Source organism: Falco peregrinus, chromosome 7 (assembly GCF_023634155.1).
Source record: "Falco peregrinus isolate bFalPer1 chromosome 7, bFalPer1.pri, whole genome shotgun sequence".
NCBI classification, from domain to species: domain Eukaryota; kingdom Metazoa; phylum Chordata; class Aves; order Falconiformes; family Falconidae; genus Falco; species Falco peregrinus.
The window spans coordinates 33583492-33602089 of NC_073727.1; the positions used below are offsets into that span (position 1 = coordinate 33583492).

The window sequence follows — 18598 nt, forward strand, 5'->3', positions numbered from 1 at the left end:
TGGGGACTTACCAACACCTCTGTCTTTCCACCCATGCCACAGGTTAGGCAGTGCTCACCCGGCTGCTGGAAACCCCAACAAGCAAAGAGATTTCAGGAAACTAAGGTCACACACGCTGGCCTGATGGCACCTGCTTTCATACTCCGGCTTTTCCTGCGAGGGACTGGGCTAGGAGAAAGCGATGGAGAAGATTCTGGCAGAGAGACAACCCCATTCGTCACATGACTTCTCTCCTTTTGCAATGGCCCTCAGGGCAGCTGGGCTGTGGGAGGGGTGATGGGCAGAACAAGTGTTTTTTGCTTTCTCTTTATTTTACCAGAGTAGAGGTGGACAGCTTGTCTTCGCCTCCAGGTCAGGACTGCACACGCACAGGGTTGGGGGAGGAAGAGGAGACTAGTTTCAAAGCACAGGCTGCATTCCCATCCGGGCAGCGTGGCACCGCATTTTAGGGCAGCGTGGCACCACATCCCCCAGGGTCACACCTGCTGCTGCTGGGGGCTGTGTGTGAGGCCATCCAAGGCTGTGCTCTCCCTGCGTCCCCAGCCCACCCCCCAGGGAGGGGGTCCTGCAGCACCAGCCAGGTGTCTGTGCAAGCCTTGGTGAGCCTGCCTGGTGTCAAAACAAGCACGACTGTCATTTTCTCTCCTTCTACCTACAGGAACCAAACGCTTCCTTCCTCCCCGTTCTTCCTGGCAGAAAACAGGCAGCTGAGAGAGGGGCTAGTGAGGGCAGGGCAGGGAGAACCAGCAGCCCCCGCATCCCCTGCCAGGAGGGAGCTGTTGCAGCCCAGGCTATTTTTAACCTGTTTTGTTGCACGCTGGCAGTCGTGTCCTCTGTTACTTTCTTCCTTCTCTGTATCTCTGTATGTCTTTGCAGCTCCTTCCTGCTACCGTGAGATGTGTGAACTATATATGGCCTGGGAAATCTGCAGCAGGCAGTATTTTTAAACCACCCAGGCCCCCGGTTTGCAGGCTGCTGTGACGCAGTTTATCAGACTTTGCAAGTTTCTCATGGGAATGCAGGGTGCCCGGCGGCAGCCTGCGGTGCTTGGCTGTTTATTTTTTGCCCTCCACAATGCAACCCTTGGGGCCTGGGCAGACATCTCAAGACCTGGGAAGCAGCAGACCTTGTGTGTATGCAGAGGTGGGTTAAAGCCTGGCTGTCCTCACGGTGTGGCTTTCTGGATGTCAGCTGCGGGTCTGTGGGGTGAGGTGACTTTTCCAGATGGCCAAGTGTTGCCATCGAACCCCACAGGCTGGGCACAGAGAGGGCGTCCCTGAATGGCTGCCATCCTGCAAAGTGCAGGAGGTCCTCAGGTCAAGGTCCCTGCTCATACCCTCTGTGGAAACAGTATCACTTTGCAATATTTGGAAGTTAGCACTGCCAAATTTGTTTTGGTTTGGTACATCACTCAGTCCCTCAGGACCTGCCCTGTAACCTCCATGCCCGTGGTGCAGTGCTCCAGCTAGACAGAAGCGCTGGGTGGGGAAAACAAGCAAAGCAGAAGGTAAATGGCCATAGGCCACTGAGAAGGTCGATTTAAAGGAAAGCAGGGGGAGTAACATAAATCCTAAAATAAGCCAAAGACATCAAAATCAGATGGAAGGTTGACAGAATAGGTTTACAGCAATGCAACCCTGGTCAATAGACATCTGGTGTAGAAAAGACTGAATAAAAATACAGGAACAAATATTTGGGAGCAAAGCCTTTGACTAGCTGCACTTGCCCAATGGACCTTTGCTCTTGCCTCTTCTTCCACAGCTAAAATTCTCCACGAGTAAAAAGGTGTTGCTGAGGACAGAAGGTTTCCTTATGAGTTGGTTTTTTTTTCTCGTTGCCACCTTTTAATTTCTGGTTTATGTTCAATGGAGAGAAAGTAAAATGCCGTTTTGAGACTCTGCTGGAAAATCCTGTCAAAAAACGTTCTTTGAGGATTTTCAGTGTGAGAAAAGGCCGGGACCACTTGTATTGTCTACAGTATGAACTTCCATTTTTCTCATGGTGCTATTTTTTTGCTTAAGTTCTTTCAGGGGATAAATAATATGCTTTAGTCATTCACAACCATGTAAACTAAAAATCCTATTAATCAGATTTTGTTCTGTGAGAAAATTATGTTTCTCCCTGTGCTTCTTCTTTTAATACTTATGATGTATAGACTCAAATTAAATAAAGTGTCTCGTATATGACTTTACTCATGTAGAAGAATTAGCTAATGAACTTGCCTGCAAGTATATATTTGCAAATATATTTGTGTTCCTATATAAACACATGCTTTCATCTACTCTTGTTGTTTGTACTCTGTTTCCTCAGTAAGAATCCTAAGTCTGGCAGGGAGGAAGTTTACTTTACTGCATCTTTGGGATGCACCTGATTTTCATAGATTTCATTGTGCTTTGGATCAGGCCCTTCTAAAAGCTTCTTCTTTTTTTTTTGAGATGCTTGATTCCAGGGTCATGGAAGTAACTGTAATTTGTAAAGATTATCCCTTCAGGCTTTAAGGATTTACACAGTTTAAGGAATGCTAATCAGTGTTTATAAACGGTTATAATTTGACCTCTGCACTGCTCCATTCAATTTATTTAAATTGCTAATAAGGCACAATATTTCAGTTTGCCAAAAAGTGAAGGATCACAGGTATCAGAAACCCACTGGCTTTGGTACCATGACACTAGGCAGTGTTACGGAGAAGGCTAATTTCTCAGGGACAATTGGGCCAGTGTAGGAAAGCCTCTGTGTTCAGGAAACTGTTTTTCATGGATGATTAACTCCTTGGATTTATAAACATTTAGGTAAAACAACACCAAAGATGTGAGTTTAGCAGGATTAAAAGAAAGCCTGAGATGTGTTTATCATCAATAGGTAATACAAAGGAGACAGATAAACCCTCATGACTCCACTGGTGAGAACCACCTCCAGGAACAAGTTAGGAGCCCAATGATGTTTGTAAAGACGTGCTCCCACTTTGTAAAGAAAATTCAGGATAAAATTCTGTCAAAGGTGGAATATTAGATTAGCTAAAGCAAGGATTTTATGTTGCTTGGCAATTGTTATTTTCCAAGTAGATGTTTGCTCATAAAACCCAGGGTTTTTCTTAATCAAAACTTGGCTATAATTGTCTTCTTTCTATCAGAGAAGGCCTTAGTTTAAGCACACGCATTATTTTGAGATCAAAATCATTTTATCATTCCAGAGATACTTTCCAAAGTGTTCCCATGACATTCAGTGGTCAGTGGACTTTTAATTCTGCAGATGCCAATTAGAAAACAAGGCCTAAGAGGAAGTTCATTTCTGGGCAGTGAGAGCACATTGTGGGTGGCCATAGACGCCACAAAGCCTATGACTTCAGCCACCTGAGAAATTAAATAATGAACCCTGACTGAGGAAGCTTGTGGGCATTACATCATTTATACATAAAAACAAAAAAATAGATTTATAGGGCACATGGGTGGCTGTGACATCACCAGCAGCCAATCTGGAAGTCTCAGCTATATCCAACAGACTAAAGCCCTTTAATACCATTCTTTGTAGAAGAGGATCCCACAAACCTACCTCTCTGCTTTGGGTTTCTCTTTTGTGGTGGTTGGTACAGATTGACTGTGACATTGGCTCTGGGCTGAATTGCCTAAGCTGCAGCTGTACAGGGTGTACTTTGCGTTGGAGGTGTAGGATGTGTGCCAGGTGTTTTTCAAAATAAACAAGTGTAGCCCTGGAGAGATGAACTGCTGATGCAATTTTGGGAACCGACTCAAGGGGTTTGTAGAGATCTGATATGTTTGAAGTATTTTATTATGGTGGTACTGGCTGCTCAGAAGTTGGGATAAGGCTGTTCTATTTCAGAAATTATCCTACAGAGTTACTAACAGTCTGAAAAACAATTATCTGGAAAAAAGTATTGCCTAATACTAAAGTTTGAGAAGAATAGCTTACAGTAGTAGCTAAGCAGCAACAGAGCTACAGCCAGTGGTGGCAGACAGCCTCACTGCGGTGGTTCTCATTGGGAATGGTGAGAGGAGAACCCTAGGACTAGCTTTAAATGAGGGTGGAACCATAGGAAGAACCAGGTGATTTTACAAGGAGAAGGGCAGCAAGGCTGATCAGCCACAGGAATAGCTGCTGGCAAAAAGATGAAGCATACAGGAGGCAACGGGATCCTTGGGGACAGTTGTTATTCCCTGGGGTCTGGGCATCCATGTATGTATGCAAAGGCAGCTAGAGAATCCTTCTGAGTGTAATCTCTCTCTCTTGCTTTAGGCTCTGCAACTCTTCCCTTGCCTCAAAATGCACCCGTCACTTTAGGGAGTGGGGTCGGACCATGAACAGCTCATACCCCTGAAAAAGCACCCTCTGCATACTGACCCTGGGCAGTGTCACTGAAAGCATCTTTGAGCCTTCTTTAATTAAAACTTTGATTCGGGCTCAAGCAAGGGAAAACAAACATTGTCCGGTTCCAGCATTCAGATCCCTCAATGTAAGCCAGATGTCACAGCTGGTTCATAAGACTGCTCTCGGTGTGGCAGCCGTGACCTCCTGCTGCACACCACAGAAGGGCGGCAGTCAGGGACCAGCCCAGTAGCTGTCTCGATGCGTCTTGCTTTCATATTGAGTCTCAGAATATGTTTCCTGGTCTTGATATCCTCACTCCTCTCCTTTCTTTTTTCTCTCCTCTCTCTTCCCTCCCACCTTGAGACTTGGCACACAGCACATTACCCAAGGAGCAAAAAGGAGGAAAAGAAAAAAGAAAATGAAAAGAGGAAAGAAAAAAGCCTATGTCCCTTTGTTTGTTTCTAAGGCAACAGGTAGGAGATGCAGAGCACTGGCATCCTCCCAGCTGCACTCCCGCGGTGTCAGGGCTGCTCAGTGCCCCATGGGGACTGGTGGGAGGCTGTCTGTCTGTCAGCACGGGTGCTGGGGAAATGGTGTGAAACAAATAAGCCTCACTTGTGCTCTCATGTTAGCCCTTTGTGCGGGGCTCCTGCTGCAGCTGCCCAGTCCCCAGCTCTGCTTGCCGGGTGACTGGAGACAGACGAGAAGGCAGGCAGGTGAAAAACATGTCTCAGGTGACCTCAGATGCCAGCCTAAAGGCTGAGACGCATTTAAAAAAACAAGACTTGAAATAAATTACTTCCTCCTCCCAGAGTTACAGCTGGGTCATGCAGGAAGGGGGAGGGATTATCCCTTCAGGAAAGAGAACATGCATTTGATGGTTACAGATTTTACTGAAATAGATAAAAGAGAAGGCTTTTCCTTCCGTTTTTTTCCTTCGGTCTCTGAACTTCCTTCACCTGCCTCCATCCATCATAAGCAATCATCATGGGAGGACCTGTGAAGCTGTGGTCACAGTCCAGTAGCAGTGGCAGGAGGACACTCAGATTGGAATGAGTTGAAGACAGGCAATGCTGAACCTGGCTGAGCTGTGTAGGCACCATGGAAAGCCATCCTGGGGACCCTCCAGAGCCGTGAGGGTGAAGTTAGGGGCATGGGCTAAAGCAGAAAGAGGCTTGTGGATAGGTTGGATGACAGTATTCTGCAGGCTGAGTCCTGTCCCTGACTCAAGAGGAGGGAAACCTGGGCATAAAATCACTGTCGGAGTTGCTGGCCAGTAGTGCTTTTCCAGCCTTTTCACCAGGGCAGGGAAATGTTTTCATACAGGCAGGTCACTTTGAGCTAGGCTGCTGGAAAATACAGGAACATGGTGCTGATTATGACTTCAGTGCTCCAACCCTGACTTTGCCTGGGTGCTTTTAAGGCTACAGTTAAGTTACTTGGAAAAGTTTCATTGAGCTAACCTCTCTCCATTTGCTCAAAAATATGGAGCATCCAAGTTTCCGTTGTCTTCGAAACTAACAAGACTTGCAGAAAGCTCTTCAGAATTTATTTCTGAGGTTTTCTGAAGTACCAAGCAGCTGACCTGTCTTCCTAGCTGTTGCACTAAATTTCAGAAAAAGCCCAAGCAGTATCCTGAACACTTTTAAACAATAAATTTAGATTCATCTGACTTCAGTTGATGTCAGCAGAACCACTGGTGCCTGAAAGAAAACTAAGTTGCTTGCAGGATCTGTAGAGAATGCAGGAATACTATACCCAGCAATAAATAATTGCAATTGCTGGGTAACCTGTGACAACACAAATGATGCCGGAGTTGAAAGTGACAGCCTGTGTGCTTTAGGGAGCTACAATAGGAGTTCCCCTGCAGGCAGGTATCTTGCAAACCTGAAATTGTTAGGGAAATCCAGTGGAACTCCATTGCAAAGACTGACTATTTCTTTCCAAGATTATGAAGATTAAATTTAAATAGGGGGCTAATAAATCACCTCCTGCTCAGTCTAGTTGAGTCTTCCGTATGTAATAATGAGTTTTCCAGGCAGAGCGGGTTAGGTATTGGTAAGGAATAGCTGTAAATTCTCTGAGACTACATCTGCACGTATACACGTATATGTGTGGCTATGGCTGTGTGTCTGGAAGGTGGGAAGCATGTGTGTGAAGGCTGCAGGGGATGTTTCATGAAAGCAGTGGCAATAGCAGCAAGAAACAGAAATACCCTGTGTGATGGTTGCAGAGATCCACCAGCATAGCTGCACATACCTGCTGTTCTAAGAATTGCCTGACATGTACATCGTATCCAGAAGGGCTTTTTTACAAACACAGATGTATATAGATGGGTGTGCATCTATATACACAAATAACCTTACACGAATAGTCAAAACCAGCAGGTTTTCTTACTATGCTTACTTACCATTTTTGATACATATAGGATGGTCAATAAGTAATTCTTTGAGCAGTAAAACTGCTTGTTTTAGAAAAGTTTACTTGTCTTAGAGAAGTAATGCCTTCCATTTCTAAATTAACACTAAAGAGACATAGTTAGGCCAAGTTACTTGGCTTTACAGATTTGAAGTAAGTACACAACATGACTTCATTCAAGTTCCAGATAGGTTTTAGGAAGCATCTTGAAAATGACCATAGACTAGAACTTCCATTCATTGATATGATAACATAAAATATTATGAGTTGAGTTTTTTGTGGTTGTTCCGTTTTTACATTTGGAAGATAATGTGTCCCAGACCTGTTGTACGTCATCTTTATTTATATCCAAGCCTTTTGTTTCTGTGCATCTTTTATTTTTTAGTATGACTCCTTTTGAAACATGCATGATAAAGGAGAAAATTAAATCTTTCATACAAAAACAGTCCTTCAGCTTGTCAAAGGTAAAGAACTATAGCTTTTATTTTACTGTACGAAGCTCAATTACCTCAAAAAACAGTTTACTTTCCAGCGCCAAGCTTTTTTGTATTCTTTGTCTGTTTTTCACTTCCTGTCATGAGATTGCTTTAGGATTTCCCATTTTCTAAAAAAAACCCTGAATATTGCAGATGTGAAACCCTGCCTACACAAAAAACCTGAAGATTATGTTTTTCCTTTACAAGAAAAGTATAAATAGCTCTGGGACAAATTAGCATTGCAATACCAGGGAAATGTGATCTTTTACACTATAAGAGATAAATAGACAAGTGCTCTTTGCCCTAAACAATGCACATAGAAGACACATGGAGAAACTCTATGCTTACAACTTGCTCATGGATCAGGCAAAGAGGAATCCAGATCTGTGCCATCCCATTCTTGAAAGACTTCAGCATGATCTGAGCAACACTGAGTTTATGTTTTCCATGGCAGCAGGGGAGGTAGTAACTGACTGTATGATGCCGAACTCGGGAAAATGTCGAAGCCTGTCCCAGTTTAAGCACTTGAATAATCACATTACAAGTCAAATGTTCATACAGAGCCTCTTTACGCTATCTGGCTCATAATATTTGGTGTTTGTCCAAATGCATAAATTAAAAAGAACTTCTCCTGGCTCTCCTAAGGGCACCAGGACTTTTCTGTCAAAGGAAACATCATTTGTCTATCGCATATCCTTTGATTGCCCAAAAGGCCTGTACCAAGACATGCTGATTCAAAATGTGGCTTGTTTTTCACAAACAAGATCATACAGGGAAACTGCTTATGCACCCACTGCACAAGCACCATTGCATTTAGGTCACTGCCTTTACAAAGATTGTAATGGCAAAAGACTATTCCCCAAGGTTTGGGGAGAACAATTGCTTTCTAAGACAATTCGCCTGCAAAGGCAGCTGGAGTGCAGAATCTCTTTGATGGTCTCTTTAAACCAAGTAGGGGTGCTCAAAAGTCCGTGAGTGCTGCCAAGGAGAGGTTCTGCAGCATCTCTGCTACTTTGGGGGGATGGTGTCAGGCCTAGTGCTGAAGACCTTTTGGCAATGCACAGCAAAAGCACCATTAGTGACAGAGCTAGGCACAAGACCGTGGAGGCCAGCTTGGAAGTTAGCTCCCTAGAGATGCTTCAGCTAATGCTGGGAGCTCTGAGCAAACTTGCCCAGAGGACCAGCCTTTTTTTTTTCCTGGACAAGATAAGACTTCAGAGGCACAGCACAGAGTATCACTCAGGGTAGATCCAGCCCAAGAAGATAATTCCCTTGAGAACTGAATGGTCTTTTGGGCAAGACAAGGGCCTTTGACAGGAAACTCATTGGCAAGTACATGAACAAGCAGTCTGCTCCCACACTGGTGATGGGTGTGTTGCTAGCAGAATGACAGTCCCTTTCACCTGCCCCCTGCACATCCTGCTTTAGGTTTCATTAAAATAACAGTAACCTTTAAACTCTTGTAAGAGTTAAAAAAATTTCCAGATCTTGAAAGATGTGGCATTACCTGATGCTGAGACCAGAGACTTGCAACTATGGCTGATGCAGCAGCAGTATTTGTTTTTTATCTTTCCTTGCCCTTGTACTTCCACCTGAGCTGAAGGGACCATCTCTGTGAATGAAAGCCCGCTTCTGTTTCCATTGCTTTTTATTACCAGCTGAGCTTTCTCTGAAGAGACAGGAGGAAGGCAAAACAACTTCAGCTACAATTGTGCTTGTTACAGGGATTTTCAGAAACTTGAATGGGTGTTGCTTGCCTCTATAAACTACATCCCATTGCCAGCTTATAAATTACCAGCATTATTATACCTCTCCTTTCAACACTGACTATACTTTTTGCCTGCTGAAATGAGGATGGAAAAATAGGGGGAGGAACAAACACCATTTTCCAAGGCCAGTTCTCATGTTCTCAGGATTTTGTACCCAGTAGTTTTCTAGTCAGTGAGGCATTAAAATGCTGAGCTTTCAAGCCAGTAAATAGCAAAAATAATCTGATGGTCCCCTCAGCACAGAAAGAAATCTGTCCAGCTGGATTGCTTCTACATATGCTGTCAGGCAGAGAAAGATGTCCACCAATTGTCACCTCCTCCTTTGGCTTCTGAAGCAACCCCGCATAATTCACTGAGTGTGCACAGATCTTACTGGGACACACGGCAACGCAAGCAGCAGGGAGGAAGCAGGCACTACCAGAGGAAAGAGACCATAATGAGAATACAGCTTAGCACCCTCCCACATATGTGTATGCACACACACATATACACCCACGTCATGAAATATGAGAAAGAAGGGAGAACCTGGAGGGCAAAGAAACATAGCAGGTGTCCAGGGAGAAGGGGCTTGACTGTTGTGGCTTCTATTCAACCACAAGGATTTAATGCAACGTTAATCTCTGGTGCTCTCGACATCCCTGATCACAGTCTTCTGATTTTGTCTGAGCCTACATTTCCAGCACAAGCGCCTATTTTCTGTGGGAGAAGTGATTCTACGGGGGAAAAAAGACCCCATATCTCAGCTGGATACTGATTTTTATTCCCTAATTAATTAAAACAGAAATTTCTTTCCATGTCTGAATGACAGAAATGCAAAAAAGCTCAGGAATGGCTGAGGGTTTTAATTCACTTGATTTTTGTACAAGTAAATATATTTTTATAAATATATATAAGTATATTTGAGAAAAAAACATTATTTGAAATCAATTAAAAGATTTCAAGTGAATTAGCAGCCAGATGCCTGAGAATCAAATCCCTTGCTATTGATATCAGCAACAAAGCCAATTTGGCTCAACAGCAGCAGGCAGCAATCTTCATGTATGGCCACTACCTGATACCTGCTGCTGTGATTATATCACATTCCCCTAATTTACCCAAGACTGAATATAGCCAACACTTAACAAAACCCACCAGCAAACCCTGAGGCTCCTAGCTTGCCTTGCCTCGCAGCCTGACGCCGCTAGCAGTAAGCTTGTCCTGTCAGGGCTGTGTGTTGATGCAATTTGCACAAGGCATAAGTGCTTCTGCTTCAAAAGAGAAACTGACACTTCTATGCTTGAAAACATAGGGCAACTGTGGCAGCATCTGGAATTGCCAGGGCACTTACCCAAAGTGTGACCAAAAGAATATCTCAGGCTTTTTAATCGTTTTCCAGAGCGATACTGTAGTTCTCTAAGTTTGTCATTGCCATTGACATAAACAGAACACTGGGGTCTAATTTAAGAGTGTGCAATATGTGGATAAGCTGAGCTGTCAGAGGAAATGAGGGAGAATTGACTACTACGATTTTATCTACCTCAGATGTTTGTATCTCTCTACTTTTCAGAAGGCATACCTGTAAGGCAGTGAGGTTGGGTGTATGTCTAACTGTGACTCTGATCCCTGTTCTGGCAGAGAGCTTGTGGAAGTGATTTTGAAGCTAAGAAATCACAACTTTACCAAGCGATATACTGCTCTTCTCCCCCCCCCCCCCCCCTTTTTTTTTTATATGACATGGCTTCATGCTCTTAGTCAACAACAAATTTCTGCTGCATGTGAAAACCAATGAGCAAAGTGGCACTTCTTATCATCTCCGAAACATGACTGGGAGCTGTTTACGAAATCCCAATGAAAGGACCAAATTATTGGGAATATTGTGTGGTAATAACAAAATACTTGTGCTTCTCTAAGTTGTAACCTCCTTCTTTGGTGCAAAACCTTTTGAGTAAATACAGTCCATCTGTCAACATGGTTGCCACGCATGATGAACAGTAGGAGTCCAACTGCTGGAAGATGTGCTCTATGCATGCTAAGTGGCAGCTCTGTATATGGTAAAATTGTCATTAAAAAGTGTCATGGAAAAAATGCCCAAACATATATTTATTATCCAGAAAACTATATTTATTACAATGTATTTACTGTACAGTTTAATGTCATTTTAGCATGGCTATGTGAATAGGATTTAAAGCTACATGGAAAAAAGTACAAACAAGAAAAAAATAGTGACTTCAGAGAATATATTGGGAGTGTAAAGTTGTTATTTTTCCCTTCAAGGTGTGGTTTCCCATGACCTGCTGGAGCAGACTAGTAACCTGAAAAAAATATGCGTACTTGAAATGTCTATCTGAACACTCGGGGTAAGCTGTCCTTTGTGCCAAGTTTTCTTTCACATATGCTGTATGAGAATTGATTGCCTTTGTGATTTTTATCCTAGCTGAAACAAATGCACATGTTGTTCTTATTTGTATGAATGGCTAATCCATTTTAATATGCTGTTTTGACACATGTACATGACTTTTTCAAGTTAATAGAGGTGATTCACATCCCTCATGCCTTCCCTTCAGTACTTTTTCCTTTATACAAGCATAACAGGGAAATATATCCTTGTGTCAATGGTAATGATATGGAATTTTTTGAGGCCTGATATGCATCAACTTGGTACAGTACCAGTAACCCCAACATGCATCCCTTTTGGAATGATCCTCTACAATGTACGAAATTCCTTTAGGCATTTCATCTCACTTCCTCAGCTTGTCCTCAAAATGCCTTCTGCTGGAACTCTCTGCACAGAGGTTAGGATGAGGACAACCTTTTGGTACAAGGAATAGTAAGGGACATTGTGGACCCCTCGGTATTTTTTCTTGCCACAAAGCAAATGTCAACCAACTGCAAAGTGGCAGCTAGGAACATTTCTTTCCTGCTTTGTTTGTACATATCTAAACCATTTATCTGGATATTAGCTATTTTCTCTGAAAATAAACATATACCTTAGCAAATCTCCTGCAAGTTGGCCCATTAGTCATCAGAAAGAACCAAGGGAAAGAATTCACTTGGTCTCACTTTACACACCTAATTTTGGTGTCATTGCCAGATTCAGAGTAGGAGCCTGAAGTGGAAGCTGCGAATCATCAGTTGGAAGAGCATCTGTCATTCCATTGATTATGGTGGAAGTCTACAGAGAATCACCTAGAGCAAGACATGGGGTTCCTCTCTACAGAAGTCAACAGTTCTATTGAATTAAAACCCAAACTCCAAAACTTGTAATTAAGATGTTTTAGGAGAAGAGACTGAAGAACGTCAAAATAAGAGTAATCAAACACTAAGCTTTGGGGAAAAAAAGTCTCCTAATGGAAACTGAATATTTTCCTGATTGTTTCCATCTGCTCTACACCCTGGCTATTCCATGAGATTGTAGCCGATTAGCGGGGAGGAGGAAAACAATTTTCCAGAAATATTTTGCTGCACTCATGCAATAAGTACATTCCAGTTCACAATTACATTGTGTGTAAAAGCCAGGTCCTTCTACAGTATTTGTATGAAAAGAATTATCTAAACAGGGGCTGTGTACAATGCAGCTGCCAAGGTGCTGACCACATGAATACCCTGTGACATAGATTTGGCAAGAATGAGATTAGCCTTGTTATCTTGGCCAAATTCCAGAACAAGTAACTAAAGTTGGACAACTAATTTTCTCTCAGTTTCAGCAGGAGATACTGAGTGTGATGCTGCTGCTTTATATTTTAGGTAGCTGTTCTCATTATACAAGGGGGATATAGAATACTGCCCTCTTGACATCACATTTACTCTGGCTTTCCAGAAGTTGAAATGACAATTAATCATACAGGGCAATCACATCATCACACGGCTCTTTAACTCTTTTCCTGGTGCTGCTTAATAGCTTCTTCCTCCCAGTCAGACAAGGGGAATGTCCCTGTACCTTCAGCAGGCTTTAATCTGCAATCCTTTCTATTGAATTCAGCACATAATTGCTTGTCTTGCTGAAAGGGTCTAAGGAAAAGTTGGTCCTAGGACCATGAAGTCTTAGAAGTAGTATGGAGTGTACTAAAACTTGTAATGATATGATATACACTAACTAGACCAGAAATCTTCATTTAAATTTTTGCAGGTGCTGTTGGGAAGCACGTGGCATCCTGTCTTCTCATTGCAGGGTGAGTCCTGCAGCAAAGAACCAGGGTCAAAAAGAGCTAAGTAGCTGTGACTGACAATTAGAGACTGTTATTGTCATGGTAGAAGGCACTAGATGCCCACATGAGAGGTCTAGGATCCTTTAGGCAGAAGGTCTGTCCCGAAAGCACACCCTACACATGCCTTTGTGTAGGCCAAGACTTCACGCTAACAGCATACGCTATCAGCACTGTTGGTTCTTTTAAGAGAGCTGCTGGATAAATGGAGCTGGGCATGAACAAGGCAGACTCTGCGTTGGTCTCTGATTAGAATCAGTGCTTGAGACAATGCTGGTCTTGTGGAGCAGGCATTGGCATGGAGTTAGGATTCCTAGGAGATGGAAATGACTTTTTCTCCCAGGGCTACCACTCCCATTAACTGGAGACATGAGACCCCCTCCTTGCTACAAATTTTACTTGGTATCAGACTCATTACTCAAGTTTCCTTCATTCAGGCAGTGTGACAGGCAGCAGAATACTGGCTAAACATCAAGCAATGGGTACAGCACCCTGCAGCTAGGATCCAGAAGTCACTAGCCCATCTCCATATAAACAACATACTTATAAAATACAGTAGCATACATTTGCTAATTAGCTACATAGTTAACTGTACACATTTCGTACATATGCACAGTAACCACTACGCTGCAAAAACAGCTGACCACAAAAACACCCTCTTCACTGCTGTTGGAGCTCTTTCTGCTTGCAGGCATTTTCAGCTAAAGCTGCAGGTCTCTTTGGGCTAGCTAGGTTGTAGACCTCTTGCTTTCATTAACCTGTCAACAGCCACAGTACTTAGCATTATTCAGCATCTTTACTTAATGCAGAGTCAGTAGTAGCTGACAGGTTCCCTGCTGGTAGTCATGTACCATTTTCCTGAGCAGCAAAGCCCCAGTTTATGCCCCAGCTGGTCTTGTAATGAGTTGGGGGTTCGTGTGTAAATAAAACCTAGATCGACCCCCAAATTTGTACTATTCGAAAACCAAGCTGTCATTTCATGCAGTTACAGCACAGCACAGGACAGCCTCGGTGTGCCTGGCATTAGCAGCTGTTCCCTGTAGATCCCTCTGCCCTGGGGGATGAGCACTCATTTCAGGGAAGGTCAGCAATGGCTTTGCCACCTCCTCCCACCAAACACTCCCAAAGGGAAGCGCCGTGCTCCTGCCAAGCCTCCCATGTGAACCTCGCACCAGAGCCTGAGCAGGCTGCTGGAAATCATCCCACATCTGAGGTGAGCTCTGCAACACAACTGCTGTATACTGATGGGTAGTACCCTGAGGTCAGCAGCTAGAAAAGCTGGGGGAAACTGTGAACTGGAATCATGCAAGATTCACTGTCCTGTACAGTTCAGTTAAGCTGCACATTGACAGGGGGTTTGGTTGAATATAGTGCCTAAAAGGTACAGAGGTATGAGTTCACATGAACCAAAGTGAAAGAAAAAAGGGGGGTTCACTTTTAGCATTAATGACGATGTGCCCGCAATTCAGCATGAAACTTTCTTAAGCTCCCTTTGACATGAAACTAGGTATTAAAAAAGAAAAATCTGTTTAAATGCAGGTTTTAAAAACTTGGAAATGGCCCTAAAACAGAGTATGTTATAGGCTTGCAGTAAAAAAACCCTTCTGGCTTAACTGTAGGTATTTCTTAATATTAATTCAGTCTACACTCTGTCAAGGCTTTCATCAATATTGGTGGAGATTGTCCTGAAAAATGATTTTTCAAAGGCTATCAAGGCTGCTGGATTTGATTCATTTTTAATTACACTACCCGCACCCCCCCACTCCCCAAAAAATAAATAAATCTGTTAATTCCATCTTTTCTTCAGTAAACCCTTAGTACTTCTCAATGCTGCTTAAGCAGGGATTTAGATGAAAGTCCTTTGTGGAATATGGCTTTTGTTAGAGTTAGTAGAGCTGCTAAAATTCCATTCTTTCTGTTTTAAATCAGACATTTCTTTGCAGGCTAATACAAAATACCAATACATACATGCAAGTACATGCAAAAAAACCCACAACCAAACCTAAAACCCCAACCCCAACCCCAAACCCGAAAAGCATGCAGGGGAAAGAACTGGATTGTAGATTTGAAAAATGTCATAGAGCAGCCCCATCAGTTCATGTCCATTTAAGGGCCCACCCACTTTCATTCATATATTTTATTTGCTGTTTAGGCTCTATCCACTTTTTCTATTTAATTAAATAGAATACTTTCTTCCAAAATGTTCCATGTGCCAAAAACTAATGAAAGCCAAAGCCTTCTCAGCTATGAACAAGCAGACCCCATTTTCAGTGGGTCGAATTCATCTTCTGAGGGAAACCCATTGTATCAGCCTTCTTGTACTTAAAGGGTGCCTACAGGAAAGATGAGGAGGGACTTTTTGTCAGGGAGTGTAGTGATAGGACAAGGGGTAACAGTTTTAAACTGGAAGAGGGTAGATTTAGATGAGCTATTTGGAAGAAATTCTTTACTGTGAGGGCAGTTGCTCAGAGAAGCTGTGGGTGCCCCATCCTTGGAAGTGTTCCAGGCCAGGCTGGATGGGGCTCTGGGCAACCTGCTCTGGTGGAAGGTGTCCCTGCCCATGGCAGGGGGGTTGGAACTAAGTGATCTTTAAGGTCCCTTCCAACCCAAACCATGCTGTGATTCTATGAAATAACACTACACATAAATGTTATCCAATATGCACAGCAATGTTGCCTCAGTGTGATCAATTTTAAGTTGTTCCATGCCCCTTCTCCCCAAAAAACCCAACTGATGTAGAAAAGAGAATTTTCCAAAAGTCCTGAAAGTTTATGTTATCAATTTATTATCCAACAGGTAATAGAGAGCGTTTCCTCAGCTATATTATTTTGACTTCTGGGGGCACGTGTTGCATACTCAAATCCTTAACTTCCCTCAGTCAGAGACATGTCATGACTTAGAATAATGATGTTCAAAACAGTGAGCCAGCTTTTTCTCTGACATTATTGGTTTGGTATGCTACATTTATTGGTGAAACAAATAACACACTTTTCCAAGATTTAGATACCTCTGTACTGCATGCCTTATCACCTGCTTTGTTATTCTATGATTCATGCAATATTTCCTTGTAGCTGTTGGAAACCTCAGCAGACTGGTAAGACATATCTGCTGCCTTATTTTCCTTTTAACTATGAAATTATGTTCATTTTCAATGCAGAATTTCTTTATGAGAAAAGGCAATTCCAAATCCTGAAGATCCCACCAAGGATCCCATCAGGCCTTCTCCTCTTAACACTGAGCTGGCCCACATCCCACAGCCTCTCCTCAGAAATCACATGCTGCAGCTCACAACCAGTTTGGTGGCATTTGCTGGACTGGCTCCAGGATGTCCATGTCTTTCTTGCACTGGGGAGCCTGGAACTGGAGCCAGCGCCTCCAGGTGTGTTCTCATTAGTGATGAGCAGAGACAAAGGATCACCTCCCTTGACCTGCTGGTGACACTGCCTAATGCAGCTCTGTATAAGGGCAATACATATATGGGCAACTATAGAAGGCAAAGAATCTATTGTACTGTTCATTGCACAGGTAAAATAACTAAGGACAAAAAATGTAGAGATGAAAAATTACTTCAGCATTAAGACAGGGCAGGATTTCTGGAAATAGAAACAAAACCACTTTTTCAGAAAAATAAATTTGGAATACCTCTTAAGAGTCACTTCAGAAAAAGAGTAGTGATATGTAAGAGGGATGTTGTGACAAGACTGAGAGACACACTGATTTTATTCTGATTTCAACATAATAGTATCAGAAGATGGAGGAGCGATACTGTAATGAAACCAGGATCAGAATCACTGCAAGTACAAAATCTGCAGTTGTTTACATAGCAAATAAGCACCAGAATCTTACGGAGCAAATTCAAAGCAAAAATGTATAAAATAAACCTGACAACTCAAGTAAAACATGTTTTCTACGTGTAAATGAGAAATATACACATTTTTCCTCGTGAGTCTTACCTGGAAGTATCAGAATTTCATCTGCTTCTTTCTTGCATTCAGATAGAATCTTCTAGGTCATCTCGTTCAATGATTTATAGACTATTTGTACTAAACAGATGTTCACAACAAATAAATATACAATAAATTAAAATCATCTTTCCAAAACTGCTGAGACTTTACTTAGAGATACCTTACAATATTTGTTCTCTATTCATGGAGATAATTATTAGGAAGAAAAATATAGTCAACTTTGCATTTGTAATGTGAAAAATATGTGTGCACACATTCATGCACACACAAACATATTTAACAAGCATTTTGATATTGGTTTAACTATTATTTTTCCTCTTTGCCTCAGAGTAAATAGAAGAAAAGAAGATGACAAACCTTTTCATCGTGTTACACTGTGATCACTTCCACCACCACATCTCTGATGTCCTCCAAAAGAAGGCCAGTTCCTGTTCAGGCTTACATACCTGCAAATCGCTTAGAAATGTATGGGAGTTACTGAAACTGCCAGTGGTAGAATCATCACACAAACAAATTACAGAATCTAGGAGCCCTCCTAGAACGGCTTGCCTACTTCCATGATACTTTATGCTTTCACCAGCTGTCAATGTCAATTTGTACATGTCAGTCCTAACAGGCTGTAAGGCCACTGAGAGAAGCAAGGGCAGAAATTATAAAGAAGATGTCCCTTATATGGACAAAACTTCTGGAAAGTTTTCCAGAGTCAAGGGCAATCCAGATTCATTGCTGGCTGGGTCTGTGTGCATGCCTCAGTCACATATTTCTTGCAGAAGCTCCTCAGCTATGATCTAGAGACTCTTGCAGACTTTCTGATTCAACCAGTATGGTTACCCATAACAGTTTCATTAAACTACTTCTGTACAGCCTTTTGCTTGTTAGTCTTCTCCCTGGTAGAAGACTATGTTGAAAATAGTATGTTCTATGCTCCATTCCTAAAACAAACAACATGCAGATAAATATGGTGCAAAGTGCTTACCACAACTGAAAAATAAACTTCTAACCACAGTGAGGGAGGGGAAAAGAGCTGGGTATTTTGTGGTCCCTGAAGGAAATTGAAATCTGCTTTTTGGTGGAGACATGCTTCAAAAGATGAAACCAACCAAATGGGGAAAATGCCTTTTTTTTTCTTGGGTATGCGCACAACACATATTAATGGTTGCCATAAGTTAAATGGGAAGTACTATTGATATTATTGTCTGTTTGTTATTAAATAAAATCATTTAAGCTTTGTTCTCTTCTCCAGTGGATTAAAGAAAGACATCACCCTGAATCAAATCTGATCAAATTGCCTTTTAGCATATCATGCCTTCCTACAATACACCTCAGACAGTGGCTGCTGCAAAACATTTTGTTTAGTGCCTTGTTTATTATTGTTTTTCTAGAGGAAAAATGGCCCCAAACATAATTTATTTTTCTCCAAAATTCCAATGGTCTGCTATACTTTAAAAGAAAACAGATGATAAAGG

At 42.4% G+C, this 18598-nt stretch overlaps 1 long non-coding RNA gene across 1 annotated transcript; it reads left to right on the forward strand.

The window, feature by feature from the left end:
• Positions 1-944: 944 nt before the first annotated feature.
• LOC129784928 (uncharacterized) lies at positions 945-18361 on the forward strand. The gene is made up of 3 exons (XR_008748219.1): positions 945-1143; positions 11240-11322; positions 17461-18361. It is a non-coding gene; the product is annotated as an uncharacterized LOC129784928 (long non-coding RNA).
• The last annotated feature ends 237 nt before the right edge of the window (positions 18362-18598 follow it).